Raw genomic sequence first — 3,878 nt, forward strand, 5'->3', positions numbered from 1 at the left:
AAAAAAAAAAAAAAAAAAACATTTTTCTGAGGGGAGAGAAAGTATCACTGATATAGAGAGGTCAGGGTGGCCAACGGTGAGTAGAACTGACAAAAACATTGCAACGATTTGTCAAATTGTGTGTCAAAATCATCAGCTGTGAGAAGTGAGCAGGCCAAATGAACATCCATAAAGAAATAGTAAAAGCTGACTTGAAATTCAGGGCCCACAACTCAGGGCTCTTGCAACACAACAATGCACCAGCTCACACAGCACTGTCTCTGAGGGAGTTTTTAGCCAGCAAACAAATAACTGTATTGGAACACCCTCAGTACTCACCCGATCTGGCTCCCAGTGACAGTTTTGTTTACCCAAAGATAAAGGAAATCTTGAAAGAAAAACCTTTTGATGACATTCAGAACTTCAAGTGTATTACGATGACAGCTTTAATGGCCATTTCAAAAAAAGAGTTCCAAAATTACTTTGAAGGGTGGACTAGGCACTGGCATCAGTCCATAGCTTACCAGGGGAGTACTTTGAAGGTGACCATAGAGATATTCAGCGATGAGGTATGCAGTACTTTTTCTAGGATGAGTTCATCATGTTAATTGTTTGATTTCGTATGCTTGCCTGATGACAACCGGTAAGCATCACCCTTCCTTTTTGCTTTTTCTCCAACACTGGGACAAGCTGAGAATAAAGCCCTGGGGCTCTCTCCTAGGCCCCAGTGGGAGATACAGACCACCAAGCACCTGCCTACTGAAGCAGGCCCTTGCTCCAGCCCAGCTCCACAGAAACAAAGTAAAACCCAGGCCAGTCTCCTTTCTCTGCTCTCTCAAGCTCTCGGGGACCTGCTGGGACACTGGCCTCTGTCCCCCATGGCCTCAGTGATCAAAGAAGCTTCGTATCCCCTTCTGGCCTGTGGATGGCATCATCTGCCTGGACATACACCACATAATGTGTGGGGCTCACTTCCCTTTGCAGTGTGCCCACAAGAGCCTAAAGGCTTCCAGAGTTTAAAAACCAAAGAGGTCTCAGGTTTAGGAATTCAAGTAGCATCAGAATTCCCAGCAGCAGCCCTTAAAGGTGGAACCAGTGAGAAAGGTCACCGAACTCGTACAGAATATTACAGGAGTGTAGAACTCCATACCCAGCCTGTGAGTCTTGTGTGAATCAGGACATTTTTTTTTTTTTTTTTTTTTGAGACAGAGCCTCAAGCTGTCCCCCTGGCCCCATGGCATTACAGCTCACAGCAATCTCCAACTCCTGGGCTCAAGCGAGTCTCCTGCCTCCGCCTCCCAAGTAGCTGGGACCACAGGCACTCGCCACAACGCCCGGCTTTTTTTTTTTTTTTGGTTGCAGCCATCGTTGTTTGGCGGGTCCGGGCTGGGGATTCGAACCCGCCACCTTAGCTGTACGTGGCTGGCGCCTTAGCCGGTTGAGCTATAGGCGCTGAGCCTGGATCAGGACATTTTAAGACATCATTAGTCTCCCAAATACTTCTCAAATGAGCAGTGATATCTGAAAATGGCACATCTCTGAAAATGCACCAGTCCATGAGGGTTATGAAAACACTGACAAAATGTTCAGAATCCCTTTGTATAGAAACCAAGAAATTAACCACATCTCATAACTACATGTGACCATTTATCCAAGAGAAATGGCTGCATCTCAGAGCAGCAAGCTTTGGATGTTTTTGCTTGCTCTTGTTGTATTCCAGAAAGGGATGAGTGCACGAACCTGGGAACCCCTGACCCCCATATTCCCATCCTGCCTTGCCCCTCACTCTGACTTTCTTTTCAAACTCAGCCCACTTGCACCCTAGTGAATAAACGGCCACGCTGCCCACACAGAACCTGGACTCCGTTTCCTTTTGTTCACGTCTTGGAATAACTTCTTATTTTTGGTGCTGGAAACCTGGGATGGGGAGAAGACCCCTCAGGGGACCAAGATACACCCCATCAGCCCCAGGCCCAACTAGATGGACTCTTGTTTGGACAAGAGGAAGGGAAGTGGGGGTGGAGGGACTCCTCTGACCCCTACCCGGAATCCATCCATTTATTAGTGAGATGAGCATTCATTTATAGCCCCTCTCTGAGCCTTAAAATCTCCTTCCCTTATTCTCTTCTCCAATTCTTATAGCCCCCCTCTGAGCCTTCCAACTTCTCTTTCCTTTCTTCACTCCAACTCCTCTCTCCCTCTTCCTCCATTTCTGGGCCAAAAATTCCCATAGTCCATCCTTCCTAAATCTAGCACCAGTCACGGACTAACCTCGGAGAGTCAGACTCACCCATCTAGTGCCTAGTGCATGGGGGATGCCCTGCCCCAGGGCTAGATCACTTGGGGGGGGGGGACTAGAGGTCCAGCAGGGACAGCTGGTGACCTCCCCGGACACTCTTTGTCACATTCGTTCCTTATCATTCCTTCATGCAGCATCTCCCTACTAGGTAGAGACATCCTCTCAAAATTACAAGCAACCCTGACGATTCCCACTGGCTCCCACCTCTCACTACCCATCTTACTCCCTTCTAACCCCTGCATTCTCTCCATTCAACCTCCTCGTAGGCCCCTCGTGTGGGATACTTCTCTTCCCTCCATAGCCTCCCATCATTCACCCATTCTCATTCCTGGTCCTTATTCGATCCCTGGCCTCCTTGGTTACTTCCTATTTTAGGGCCACTAATTATGATCTTTCTCATTCTCAGTTTCAGACCAGTCGTCCTCTGCCTCATCTCCCCATTTATTGACCAGGCAGTCATCCAAGAAACAACTGCTTATGTCCTCACCCTACGTGAATATCAACCAGTTCAGACTGAAGACCTGGGAACATTCCTATAAACACCACCCCCAACCCCCTCCCTTTTTTTCCTTTATAGGCAGCCCATGTTGACCCTCAACTCGCAAGAAGCAGTCAAAGAAACACCATGCTCATCACCCCACATCCTTATGATAGACTATAAAGACCAGCATGATAGGGCTGAGTGCAAAGGCCTCCCAAAATAGAACCAAACCCAAAGGCTCAGCAAACAGGGCTGAGTGCTTAAGTCCTGTCCAGAAAGGAATAAGTGCACCAGCCCCGGAACCCCTGACCCTTACAGTCCCATCCCACCTTGCCCCTCACACTGACTTCTTCTAGCTCAGCCCACTCGCATTTGAGTGAATAAACGGCCATGTTGCCCACACAGAACCAGGACTCCCTTTCCTTTTGTTCATATCTTGGAACCACCTCTCACACAGGAGTTATGAAGAATGGCTTTTTGATTTGTTGCTAGAAGAATGTCATGCACATAATGATAAATTAAAACTGCTGGATATAATTGCCCAGTTAGTTTTATAATTTTTCCAACTTGAAGTTGGCAAATTGTGGGAGAAGTGCGTCACTGCAGTGGCATTGTTCACTTGTTTAGAGAGGGCTGGCTGAAGCCATCTACGAATTTATCATACCTGCCCCCCTAGCCAAATGGAAGTAGACCAGCTACAAGAAGAGTGGGTATCTGGTAATTTACACCATGCTCAGCTCATAACACTGTCTGGGTGCACTGCTGAATGCAGAGCAGTCTAGGCGTGCCTGTTGGTGGGGCTGTGCACACTGGCCTTCTCCCACAGCATGTCCCTGGCGATAGAAACGTCATCATTCAGGTTTTCAGTAGCTTGATGAGCACACTCATCTCTGTACTTTGACCTCCAAACAGCAAGTTGTGCTGAAGTAAGGTGTGTTTTGTTTCCACTGAACTAAATCAAAAGGAGTCAGTTTGTATCCAACTCCTAGTCCTGTTGGCAGGGCTAAGTAAAAGAATTCTGAGTTCCAGGCAGTGCCTGTGGCTCAAAGGAGTAGGGCACTGGCCCCATATACAGGAGGTGGTGGGTTCAAACCTGGCCCTGGACAAAAACTGCAAAAA

General features: G+C 47.8%; 1 protein-coding gene across 1 annotated transcript in view; it reads left to right on the forward strand.

The window, feature by feature from the left end:
• The window catches only part of LOC105886367 (cytochrome P450 2D6-like), an 18,089-nt gene that overhangs the window by 6,683 nt on the left and 7,528 nt on the right, over nt 1-3,878 (forward strand). The gene's annotated exons all lie outside the window — the stretch shown is intronic.

The sequence above is a fragment of the Otolemur garnettii genome, unplaced genomic scaffold (assembly GCF_000181295.1).
Source record: "Otolemur garnettii isolate 467f Iridium unplaced genomic scaffold, OtoGar3 scaffold00007, whole genome shotgun sequence".
Taxonomy (NCBI): Eukaryota; Metazoa; Chordata; class Mammalia; order Primates; family Galagidae; genus Otolemur; species Otolemur garnettii.